The sequence below is a fragment of the Halichoerus grypus genome, chromosome 2, assembly GCF_964656455.1.
Source record: "Halichoerus grypus chromosome 2, mHalGry1.hap1.1, whole genome shotgun sequence".
NCBI classification, from domain to species: Eukaryota; Metazoa; Chordata; class Mammalia; order Carnivora; family Phocidae; genus Halichoerus; species Halichoerus grypus.
The window spans coordinates 142818078-142830241 of record NC_135713.1 but is presented as its reverse complement, the minus strand read 5'-3'; the positions used below and the strand labels follow the sequence as shown (position 1 = coordinate 142830241).

The window sequence follows — 12164 nt, the reverse complement described above, 5'->3', positions numbered from 1 at the left end:
TAAAAAAAAAAAAAAAGAGAGAGAGACAAGGGGAGAAAAACAATGAACAAGGAAACCAACAAACCAACCAACAGTGAAATGTGCTAGGAAGAGAATAAAGCAGGGATGTATCGAGAGTACCAGCTGGGTGCATGGGTGGGGATAACTGGGATTAAGTCATTGGAAGGCTCTTGGGGAGGATGACGTTTAAGCTGAGCTTTTAATGGTGAAAATGATGCAGAGATCTTGTGGAGAGAAAAAAGCAAGTGCATGAGGTCATGGGGTGGGGTCGACCTTCATGCATCCAGAGTACACGAGAGGGATATGGGGCGGGGGGGGTGGTGAAGCCGGAGAGATCTCCAGAGCTGCGTGGTGCAGAAGCTTGTAGGCTGTAGGCTAACAGACTGACCAAGGCTGGAGGCCAAGGAAACTTGGCTTTGTGTTCATAGAAACCACAAGCTGCCTTGCCAGGGGCTCAGAGATCCCCCACTCCTGAGGGAAGACAGGACTGTCTCCTCCCCTCCCCCCTCCTCCCAAGCCCTTCCAACGTGCCCGGGAAGCAAGTGCACTTATTGAGTGCTGGCTCTCGCCCTGGGAGGTCCATGGTCTCCTCCCTACTTGACAGATGAGGAGGCTGAGCGCCCAGGCTAACAGCACTTGGCTGAGACACAAGGCCCACCCGCATGACAAAGCCCAGATTCGCGCACAGGCTGGGGACTCCTCCAGAACACCAGCCACCCTATCAGCAAGTGGGCTGGAGCAGCAGGTGGGGCTCAGGAGGGTCTTTCTCCTCTTAGCACCCAGGGACACCGCTATTTGGAGCCAATTTCTTCTCTCGTCCTCAACCCTTGCTTTTATCCTGGGCTGGAACTCACCCTGCATGCCACACCCATTACCAGCTTGTCCAGACCCTTTCCTGCTCTCCGGAAAAACCAAAATGGAAAGCCAAGCCTAACTTAAAGAAGTCCGTTTTTCCCTTCCACCATCTTTGCTATTCCTCGTTCATGTGTTTGTTCCACTATTTGGAATTAGGAAGAAAGGCATCCCCCTTGTGATGAAATGTGCAATCCTGTTTCCGTGGCCAGCATCCTGTCCCTGTCATCGAGCAGCCGAATGGAGCAGGGCCCCAACAATCACTTAGGCCTTATGAGCCTCTGTGTCCACGTTGGCCAAGTGTGAGGCTTGGCCTGGTGACAACATCAGGAATCAGATCTGTGCGGCACTTCATAATTTCAAAGCACGTCCCAACCCTATACGTGCTGATTTGTGCCCATTGGATGTCTTGAAAAGCTGAAGCTTACAGTGGGCAAGGACGGGGGCCCTGGCTTCCCTCCTGAAAACCCCCAAAAACCCAGGCCATGAGAGCCTCCCATACAGAGAACTTTCCGGCGCCATGGGTAGGGCTGTAATACATAGGGACAGGGCTTTGGGCCCCGTGGAGGAAGAAGTGGCTAACTCTGCCTGGGCCCGGGGGATGCCTGAGGTGTGTCTTGAGGGAGGAGCAGGAGTTTGGCAGGAGGGCAAGCTGGGAAGACATTCCATTCGGCACTCACGTAGGCGCCGTTAACCCCACAGAGCATACAATGTGGTCCCTTGTCCCCCGGGGACAGTGACTCTGGGGACAGCAGGGAAAGGAAGGAGCTGAAGCTGAGTGCGGGGCGCCCACCCACCCAGCAGCAGAGTTTGGAGGCCACAGAAACCCCGAGTGACGTGGATGGGTGTGAACACTGAAGAGACAGACCTCCCTGGCAACGGGGCAGAAATTGGAGGAAGGCGGTCCAGGTAGGAGGCGGGGGCAGTAATTCGCAGATGAAGCTGGGGTCAAGACGGCCCCGGGGAGGACGGAGTGAAAGGGGACAGATGTCAGAAATGAGCTGGCAGGAATTGCAGGCCAGGTGACAGGTGAGGGACTGGAACCAGAGCTCCTTGGGCAGGCTGGGCAGAGCCGCACCCCCTGAGCACCACCTGGATCTATCAGGAGAAATGCATGGGGAAGGGCAGAGGGGCAGGACCTGCACTGTGTCTCCAGAATCAGCAATGGGTGCACCCCCAGACTAGGGAAACCAGCACCCAGGTCCCAGGGAAAGCCTAGCCTAGCTCTGAGCTGAACTGTGGTAGATGAGACAGAGTCTCAGCCTGGGACCAATTTTGAACTGCAAAACTCAGTTAGACCGTTTGGAATTAATCAAGTGAGCCAAAAAGGACCACAGAGCACCACACATCCATATGCTTTCTTGCACTCTCGAAGTTCAAAAACAGCTTTGATTGTAAAAATGTAATTAGTTAAATGATTCATCTGTAATATTCCAAATTCATCTGTTTTTAGATTTCGACAACCAAATTTTCATCTGGCCCCCTGTGGCGCCGCTCCCCAGCCCCCCAGATTCCGGGTGGAGTGGGATGGGATGAAAGGAGACTTCCCGAGCCCCCGATAATGGCCCCCAGGTTGGAACCTCAGGGAGACACAGCTGGGCTCAAGGGAAAGGGCCACCTCGATGGGATTTCCTCCCCAGGGTCCCACACCAGCACGGGGTAGGCATGGCCTCAGGCACATCCCTAACCTGTCTTCGGCCACTGGGGTAACCCGCAAATGACCCCACAAGAGCCCTAATGCTGGGCAAACAAGCTAGGTTCAGTGAGTGACAGTTCCCGCCATCATGATGGCCACTGACCTCAGCGAGAGGAGCCCTTGAGGCTGAAGGAGCCCCTTTTGGGCCAGTGTCCCCCATGCCCAGCACCCTGGCGGTGACCAGAGGGCAGCAGTCCTCAGGCGCCCAGGGCAGCCTTCAGCAGGTCGAGAGCGCCCTCTGGTGACCCCAGGGGTTAGACACCAGGGCCAGTGGGAAACTGGACACTGATTCACAGAGGCATCCACTTGGCAGCTGGTGCTTTCAACAACTGTATATTGTGTTCTCACTATGTATGAAGGACTTTGTTTGGCACTTGGGACAGAAGAGCGAGAAAAACATCCAGGGGTCCCTACCCCCTTAGAGGTTGTGGCTGAGTGGGAGAGAGACTCAAACAAAGTTCAACCTCACTCTGCACCAAGGTCAGGGCTGAGACCACCTGCAACCATGGCCTAGCTTGGTGGGGGTCAGGGGTCCTGCCCTGGGGGAGGGAGATGTGAGCTGAGGGCAAAAGGCAAGTAGGTGCTGACACAGGGAGTTGCAGAGGAATATCCAGACAGAGGATGCAGGCCAGGCTGACTAGGGAAAGGGTGGGGGTGGGAGAGGAAGAGGCCAGTGGCCCTGACATACCCAGCATCTCTAAGCCGGTTGGCTGCCTCCCCAGAGGCCTCAAGGTGGAGGGAATTTGCAACAGCTTCCAACCTGGGGAGGACCAGATGGACACAAAAAATTTGCAAACCCATCAGGCTGCCCAGGAAGCAGTGAGTTCCCCATCACTGGAGGTATGCAAGGGCTGCACACCCACTTACCAGGAAGGACATCTAAGGAGAGGCTGGCTCCAGTGGGTCATCTTCCCACAAGTGAGTTGTTCCACCAATAGGGCCTCTTTGGGGGGCTACTCAGACCCAAACTCAGTGCAAGAGGATGGCACAAACCTAGCTTGGGGAGCCTGGTGTGGGGGTACTTGCCAGGTGCTTGCCGAAGCCAGAGGAGGATGATGAGGCAGGATTTAGGCACGAGATTCAGGCTTGTGTCCCAGGCAGACCTGACCATGCCTGGACTCCCCAAGGAAGGCTGGGAATGTGGGGGCTGGAGACAGGGAGGCTGGTGGAGGCTGGTGTGGGAGAGAGGCCAAGTCTAGGCGGGGACAGGTGGGGGGCTGGAGAGGGGTCCACAGTTTGGATAGATGGTTGAGAGCTGGAAATGCAGACACACGCCCCTTGATGCATTCCCTATATGGGCCAGCCAGATGAGGAGTAGGTGAGGCTGACTGGGTGTGAGAAAGCGCAGGGAATGGGGGGAGCGTGGCCCAGGCTGAACTGGGGGGCACACGTCCCACCTCAAGGGGGCGCCACAGTGCAGCCCACGCACCTTGATCATTATCTCAGCTTCCAACTGTTCAAGAGAAGCTGGAAATCAAGATTTCACACAAAATCTTTGGATCCTTAAGGGATCCAATTCACTACCAGTGAGTGATAATTGCATTGTCTGGAAACCAAGGAGGGCCGGCCCCACAGCCCAGGGGGTGGCGACCGGAGAGTCCTGGGCATGGCCGGGACCCCACGGGTCCCCACGGAGGACCTGCAGCCTCAGAGTCTGTCCCCTATTCCTCTGTCCCCTGGTCTCGGTTGCACCTTCAGCCTCTCTTAGACTATCTCCATCTGTGGTTCACGCCACACTCAGACCATACCCGCCTCGTCAGTGGCTCCGTCCTGCTAGCTCCCCACCCTGGCCTGTCTGCCACCAGAATGGGTGCCCCAGCCTGTCTGCTACTTCCAGTGCCTTCCACCAGACCAGCCCCACGTGCCCGAGCTGGAGAACCCAGCCCAGAGGCCGGGCCGCTCAGGCACACACGGCGCACCTCCCAGACCCATCCTCCAGGGTCCCACACCCAATGGGAGTCAAGACTCCCTTCACCCCACCCAGGAACGAGCTTTCCCGATACCTGACAAGCTAATCATGTAGCAGGCAAATGTGTAATTTAAGCAGGTATTTGGGGATCCGTTCAAAGGCATAGCACCACCTCTTCCAGCCATGATGTATAATACGGACATACGCGTAATTGCTTCCAGCGCACACAGGATATACTGAGCATGTCCTCCTCCCAAAATAGAAGCCAGCTGGCTTCCTGGCCTCACAGAACCGTAGAGCTGAAAGGGACCCAGGAGATTTTCTAAGCCGAGGGTTACAAACTGAGATGCGTCTACAGAGCTGGCAGGTCACCTGGACTGGGTGGGCCATGCGTGGGGCAGTAGGGTGGGGCGGAGCCTGTGGCCCGAGCCACGCTAAAGGAGCTCTTGCCTCAGTGGCTTTGCCCGGCATGCAGACCTGGGGCGGGGCGGGGCGGGCACCATCTTCCAGCGCTTCTAGAAAAGTACGAATTCCGGATGTTTATTCGCAACATCACAATTTTAAAAGACTGCAACTAATTCAGTTCGTTGGGTTTGGGTTTGGGTTTTTTAACTGTACGGACCAAACCAAACCTGGCTCCAGGCCAGCCCTTCGCCCTACAAATAGTAGGAGAGTGGCAGCAGGAGAAGGCCCCTAACCTCGGCAGGTTCCTCGAACCCCGCCCAGCTAAAGTCTTCACGGCTGGCTGAGTTGGGGCGTGATTCATTGGTGGCTCTACAGAGGGCCCCAGATCCCAGGACGGGGTTCCCTGCAGGAACGGGGGGGGGGGCCACCACCAGGGGCTGGACCTAAGAAGCAAGGGTCCTCTCTTTACCCCAGGGCGGAATTCGAGTCTGGGAAATCGCTAGACCCGGACAGTCTTGCTGTGGTCCATGTGTGTGAAGCCTGGTCTGAGAAATCAGAACCACATGGGGCTGACCTGCCCCGTGGGGGCTGCCCACCCACTCTAATGAGGGAGCCTTCACACAGGAATGCGCACGTCCCAGCCTGGGACCCTGGGGCCCAACAGCCTTGTAATTTGATGAATTGTCAACATCTGGGCCATAATTACTGGTCCCTGGACTGATAATCCTGGTAAGCCCTTCACATCCAGGGGCCTGGTCCTGGTGCAATTTGGAGGCTCCATTCCCCGACGGGAGCCATCAGCATGAATTACAACCGGCAAGCCAGACAGTCACCCTGCTCCAGCCGGTCTGAGCATTGACTCCTGTCTGCATCTAAACACAGCCCGTTTATGGATTTAGTTCAATGCAGCAGACACTCTCGCAGATTGGGAAGCCTGCGCTCCATCTAATCAGGGGAGAACAGAGCCAGCCCCCCATGTCGGGTAAACAGTTGGCCCAGCCCTTTTGCTTCAGGGTCCCTCCCCCCACCCCCCCACCCCCCCGCAAGCTGATGCACATGGAGCCTCCAGCAATGGAGCCAGCAGACTCCACTTCCCAAACTTATTTCATGAAAAAACCTCCCCTCCTTTGCGCTCCTGTTAATTTTCCCCAAAAGATGGCTCTGTGGAACCCTGCTTAGGAAATATTCAGTGGTGGGAGGGAGGGAGGGAGCAGAGCCACGACGGTGCAGCCGGAGTCCCACCGCCTGCCATTCCGAAGACCGCACAAGGTCACCCCCCAGCACTGCCCACCCACCCCCACCAGGGCTAATGCAGACCCCACGCCTGTGTCAGCCTGCCTACAGGGTCTGGTTGGTCTGGGAGAAGAGGAGGGAGAGGAGACAGACCTGGGGCTCCTGTTGGACGTGTCCTTGGAGAGGAGAAGGACATGTCCCCCATTTTGCAGATAAGAGAACTGAGGCCCTGGGTGGCTCAGGTCGCTGAGCAAGGCGAGGAGCCAGCACACAGAGGCTCTCTGCCCGCCTGGCCCGCACCTCATGCGCAGCACATCCGGAAGCCGTCCCAGGGCTCTGCTGATCTGCACAGGGTGGGAAGAGTGATTTAAAGCAGAACCGAGGCTTGTAAACAGTTGTGGGGTTTCGTGGAAGGCAGAAAGTGTTGAAAACCTCTGGTGAATTCCATGGCTTTGATCAGGCAGGAGAGGGAGCCCGTGGGAACCGAGTGCCTGTGGGCATGGCGCTATTGGCGTCTGACCCTCCGGAGCGCCCGTCCTGAGGAAGCGGAGGCTCAGAGAGAGGATTTGAACCCTGGCAAGGCCGAAACTCTGCCTTCACCTGTGGGCTGCCCCGTGTGCCTTCCTTCCCCGCTCCTCTTGTGGGAGATGCCCCTGGTCTGGGGCGGGGGCGGGCTGCCTTGGCGAGACAAGACCCCTGCCACCAAGGACATGCCCCCACCCAGGCTGGAGCTCTCCTATTCCAGACCGTTTGGCTTCCCAGATGGCCCTGCTCTGCCCAAAACTGGCTTGTGGTCGGCGAGGACACTTAGCCTGGACCCTGCCCCACTTCAGTCCAGGCTGACCATGCCCTCCACCCCGTGTTTGTCCTTGGCTCCCGTCAGACCAACCCCGGGCCCTTCCCTGGAGTGTTTCTGCTCCTCCCAGAGCACCCAGAGCCAGGCTCGGGCTCCCCTCCAGCCCATGGAAACGCCTGGTTCATAGATGGTCCACAAGGCCTCCTGGTGAGGCTGGGAACGCTGCCCTCCTGAGGAGCCACAAGCAGAACCAGGGTTCAGACAAGACAAGTTGCCGGAAAGAAACCTATTTCACAGCGTGGAACCCGGTGTTTCTCACACTTACTTGACTAGCGAATCCATTCCCTGCAGGATAGTGTTCCCTGGGACACCAGTTTGGGCAAGATAGTATGTGGGATAACTAGGAGCAGGGCCTGTCCTCTGGGGGTTCACAGCCCAGGGCCCAGACGTCCCCGGGACAAGAGGAATCCACTCACTCCCCCCCAAGCCAGGCAGGTCCATCTGGCTCCAAAGCCAGGCTGCTTCCTTCCTCCACCCCACTGAGTCCCCTCCTTAGTGACTCCCAGTGACCCCTTGTCACCCCGCAGCCTCTCCAGGGGTCAGCTCTTTCCCCAGACAGAGAATTCAGGGGCCTGAGCACAGCTCTCTTGCCTAGGTGTCATCAGAGATGAGCCCAGAGCCACCTGCCCAGACCCCGGGGCCACACCGTGGGTCAGCTCCAACCCCAAGGCCAGGCTAGCACCCTTTGCTCCGCAAATATGCACACGTGGGGTTTCTGTGTTTGCCCCGGGAATCTGCTCAGCATCAGATCCAACCACCCGTGGCTCCAATCTTGGTTCCTGGGGATTGGGGATGACCTCCCTTCAGCCTCTTGCTCAGACTGCACCATCTGCCTTTATTTATCGGAAACTACAAACTTCATTGACTTTTTTTGGAAAACTCCTGGGAACTGAGAGCTCTAGGATGCCAGATAGAGTCAGGGCCCTAGGGAGGAAAATTGGGTTTTTGCCACTTGTAGGTTTTGTCACACACCAGAAAGAGGCCTTGGGGACCCCCCGGGAATAATCTGGGAGTTGAAAGAGGGCAGAATCCCTCCCAGGAGACAGGAGGTCCAAGGTCACTCTCAAGAAGAGACAGCAAGGTCTTGCCGTTGGAATACTTTCAGAGACGGTTGGCAACAAGAGATTCTTCCTGTGGGGTCCAAGCTAAGGGAATACCCCAGGTTCCCTTCTGCAGCAGACGCTTCTAGAAAAGCAGGGCACCTACAGCTCTGTGTGTTTTCTGTCCACCCAGCGGACATCCTGGAACAGGGCCTGGGGACCCAGCGATGGACCAGAGGGAGCCCCAGCCCCAGGAAAGGCCAAACCAGGACACATGCTCCCCGTGCCAGGATGGGGCAGGCGGGCTTTGGGCACCAGACCGGGAGGTCTGGACATTATCCTTCAGGAGTGAGGCCACCCCAGAGGGGCTCAAGCAGGAGAGCAGATTTGCATTCTAGAAAGTTCTCCAGGGCATTGCATGGGAGAGACCACAGGTGTTAGGGAAGGACCATGGGGATGATGCTCGGGTCTCGGTATATGTCATAGGCCTTTCCTGGAATGCAGTGAGGAGGGCTATGATGTGCCTTGCAGGGCTAGGGACCAGATTCCCTGGCACCATTAAGGCAGATGGACCCACAGATGTATGCTGCTCAGCCCATAGAGGGCTTTCAAAATAAAAAAGGCGGGGGTCCACGTATGTGCTTCTCCAGGGCACGGACTGCTTCCTGGGGGGGGTCATGCTGACACCGGTGCCTGTGCTGCCCCCCAGGAGAGTAGCTGGGGAGAAGAGAAGGAGGCTTGCTTTGTCCTGTCTCTGTCTGCACAGTTCCTATGTTTCACTCAGCACACATAGCCCCTTCTCAGCAGCACACACACGCACACACAGGCCAGCAACGCAGGGAGGTCTGCATCTCCCTGTCACAGATGATGAGGCCCAGGTCACCAGCTGGCATGTGGGAAAGGCTGAATTTGGTCCCAGGTGTGTCTGAATCCAGAGCCAGCTTCCTCTGACCGCCTGGCGTGTCTCCTGGAGCTCGGCCACGGGGCTCTCTTCCAGAAGGATGGGGACCCAGCTCTGGGGCAGACAGACTCAGGGGATGCTTCTTCTCCTTGGGGAGGCTCCCAGAAGGGCCATCTGAGCTGGGCCTTGGGGAATGAGTACGAGTTCTCCAGGTGGAGGCAGGACTGTGTGCAGTGGAGAGAACTGGGAAAGCAGAGCTTGGGGCCAGGAAACAGCATGATGGGTGAAAGTCCGTGGGCCTCCAGAGGCACCCGATGTAGCCCTGAGACCTCTGGAGCAGCTCTCTCCAAATCCCAGGGGCCACCAGGAGGCTGTGGTGTGGCAGAGTTTAGGGGAAAACTGGGGCGAACCCAGGGCAGGAACAGCCCTGCTGGGGAGAACAGGTAAGGAAGATGCTAAGGCTCAGAGAGGTTGACTGGCTCTCCCAGGTCCACACAGCACTCCCTCTGCTAGAGGGCTAGGGTGACAGAGGGCCCAGAGAGCCCTGCCCAGAGAAGGTCTGTTCAGCTGGGGAGACAGACATCCCAGGAATCCCAGAAGGAAGGCAAGGCTTGCAAGGCTCCATCCTAGGTCCCCCAGGACAGCCACTTGTCAACCGTGCTGCCCTATGCTGCAGGGGAGGGAGCACTGCGTAGAGAGGAGAGCCTGTTTCAGCCCTTGGGCGGTCCCACCGGCTCAGCTTCTTCATCTGCAGGATGGGGCCCCGGGGTCCGCCTCCCAGGGCGGCAGTGAGAGCAGAAGCCGTGCAGGGTATGGCAGGGTTCAGTGGGGTCCATGTGGATGAGCATTGGAGCATTCGTAGACTTGCCCTGGAGAGTCTCTGCCTCTGTGGCCCCAAGGGGAGGGGTGCCCGCTTCCCTCAGACCAGCCCTGCACGGCGTCCCAGGCCCTGTCAGGGGCCCCTAGCTGCCAGTGACTTGGCCGTGAGGCCCACTGTGTCCTCCCTCCCAGTGCGTGAAGAGAAAGGAGATTAACTTAGCTCTAAGCTGCACCTTCGTCTCTTTTTCATCTCAGTCTTCTTCATCTGCAGGATGGATTTGGGCAGATGAGGGTGCGTGGCCAGGAATATCGGCGCCCAGAGGACAGAGACCTGAAGTGCCTTTCTGGGCTCCAGCCCTGCCTCGTTACTGGCTGCCTGGCCTGGGGCAAGGCCTTCCCTCCCTGGGCCTCAGTCTACTCCTCTGTAAGAGAGGGATGACAAGACCTGCCTTACACGCTTGCTGTGGTGATTCAGACTGAGTATGGGGGCCACGAAGAGCCCCCAGGTGAGACCCAGGGTGGGACTGAGCCCCATGAGGCCTAGCAGGGCCTGAGCGTGGGGAGTAGAGGAGGTGCAGGGCCCAGTGTTAGCAGACTAAGGGGAGGAGGCCTCAGGCATGTGGATCCAGGGGTCAGAACAGCCAGGAGCCAGCAGATGGGCCAGTGAGGGCAGCTCCTGGTGAGCCTCAGCAACAAGGCCTCGGCCTGGGGCTGGGGCTGAGGACCTGACCAGGAGCCCCTAGAGCCGAGACCCCCAAGACTTTGGAATGGCCCCACTACCCATCTCCTGGGATTCCATCTGCCCCCAGGGCATTGCCCCGAAGTCCAGACCCTCAGCCGACCTCGAGGCTGGTGGCCAGAGGCACTTAAGGGACAAATTTTCAGAATTGCCCTGGTTTCCTGCCTGGAGCGAGGCCCTGGTGTGAACGCCTCAAGGAGTAGCCCCTCTTAGGGCATCTGGGAACTTGTATGGTTCAGGGAGTTCTGGTGGCTGAGCCAGGGAAACTGGCTATTCCCTGCTGGGCCCGGCTGCCAGGGCTGCTGGCTCCCAGGCCGTGTGCAGACCCGAGGGAGGAGAGACTGGCTTCCCGGAGCCAGAGAGTGTCTCCCAGATGGAGGAGCCAGGGAAGGGCCCAGCGAGCAGAGGGAACAGCCCATGCGAAGGCATGAAGATGGGAAAGAAGCAGAGAGCTTGGGAAGACCAGGGACACAGGACAACCACAAGGCAGAGGCCGGCCCTGGCCAAGAGGACTCCAGAGCTGGGCCGGGGAGCACAGCCTCCACAGTGACAGGGACAGACCCATGTGAGAGAGACCAGGATGGGAGGGAGGTTGATGCGAGGCAGAGCTGCCCCTCTGCCCACAGGCCCTCTGCCTCTGGGCTGTGCTTTCTGCCCATGGTGCCCTCCCTAAATGCCCAAATGCTATTTTCTCAGGCTAGCGCTCCCTAATCTTTCCCAGTAACCCCCAGAGCCTGGCAGGCTGTCATCCTGCTCAGAATTGGCAGAACCCTTTGTCTGTCCTGCCCCTGAACTTTCCGTCTTATCCCCTATGTGTCTGCACACGCTTCTTTCTCGCTACCTTTCCTTGCTTTGACCCAATACACATTGAGAGGTGCACGCTCTGCGCCAGGCTTCATCCGAGCACTGGCGACACGGGGATCAGACCGTTTTCCTGGATCCACTGGAAGACTTGTGTAGACCACCCGGTAACAATGCATGGTGTCATGTGCGACACCTAGAAAAAGTGCTGGGTGCAGGAGCAGATGGCCTGACTCTGGGGAGTGGAGGAGCCTGGAGGGCTTCATGGAGGAGGAGGTGACTGAGCTGAAGATGGCGCACAAGGGGGCGAAGGGTGTGCCAGGCGGGCAGGCGGTGTGCGCGAAGACTCGGGAGAGTGGAGTTGACTAGAACATTTGCGGTGTCTGTGGGGATGAGGAGGCCGTGGCAGGGAGGAGGACAGGGGTTGACAGAGAACGGATGGACCCGGTTTGCGGCACTGCCCTTGGATTCTTGTATACTCCCACCGGGTGGTGGAGCTCAGCGGAGCTTTCTAAGTGGGCAGCGGCTGGACAGGCGGAGGGCGCTTGTGGGGGCTGCTTGGCAGCGGTCCCTGACACCACGGAGCCCCGAGAGCCTCTGAGATGCCCCAGCCCTTGGGACCCAGCCTTGAGCGATTTGGCTTCTCTTGACCTTGACTTTGGCCTGCAAAGGCCACAGCAGTGCAGGGAACTCAAAGAGCCTTCAGGACTCTTCCAGTCCTGTCTTAGCCTGTTTTGGCTGCCCCAACAAAGCACCACAGACCGGGTGGCTTAGAAACAACAGAAATTGACTTCTTGCAGTCCTAGAAGCTGGAGGTCTGAGGTCAGGGTGCCGGCGTGGTCGGGTTCTGGTGGAGGCCCTCTTCCAGGCTGCAGGCGCCCGTCTCCTCCCTGTGTCCTGTGGTGGACACAAA

General features: G+C 58.1%; 1 protein-coding gene across 1 annotated transcript in view; it reads left to right on the top strand.

Annotated features, from left to right (window-relative positions):
• Positions 1 to 12164, top strand: part of COL23A1 (collagen type XXIII alpha 1 chain) — a 302293-nt gene that overhangs the window by 260977 nt on the left and 29152 nt on the right. The gene's annotated exons all lie outside the window — the stretch shown is intronic.